General features: G+C 39.8%; 1 protein-coding gene across 1 annotated transcript in view; it reads left to right on the top strand.

Annotated features, from left to right (window-relative positions):
• The window catches only part of LOC119588128 (secretin receptor-like), a gene marked incomplete in the record, with an annotated part of 160,037 nt that overhangs the window by 73,637 nt on the left and 86,018 nt on the right, over positions 1–382 (top strand).

The raw sequence follows: 382 nt of genomic DNA, 5'->3' as shown, positions 1-382 counted from the left end.
CAAGAATAACCAAGCGAGCCATTGCAAAGTACAAACAACCCACGACCCCTTTCTAAAAACACAAAAACCATTGGATCTCTCATTACCGATGCAAAATTCATAAACTTCATAATTTTTGCATACCAATTAATCCCAAGGGAGGAACAAGTCTTTATAGAAAAGGATTATATACACATGTTGCCAAATGCCATCCAGTTTGATATGCCATGATATGTCGGGCAGAATGTTTATTCGTAGACTGACAAACGATTATGGTAAATTGCCTGTAAATGACCTCGGGCTGATAACTGACCTCGTGGGAGCCAAGGTCATTAATCTTTGAATTAATTTGTTTCGTTGCAGCTGTGGCATAATCGGTGTTTGATAGATGGATAGGGGGGGG

The sequence above is a fragment of the Penaeus monodon genome, chromosome 23, assembly GCF_015228065.2.
Source record: "Penaeus monodon isolate SGIC_2016 chromosome 23, NSTDA_Pmon_1, whole genome shotgun sequence".
NCBI lineage: Eukaryota > Metazoa > Arthropoda > Malacostraca > Decapoda > Penaeidae > Penaeus > Penaeus monodon.
Note: the sequence above shows the minus strand (reverse complement) of the source record. Positions and strands in the feature narration are given on the sequence as shown.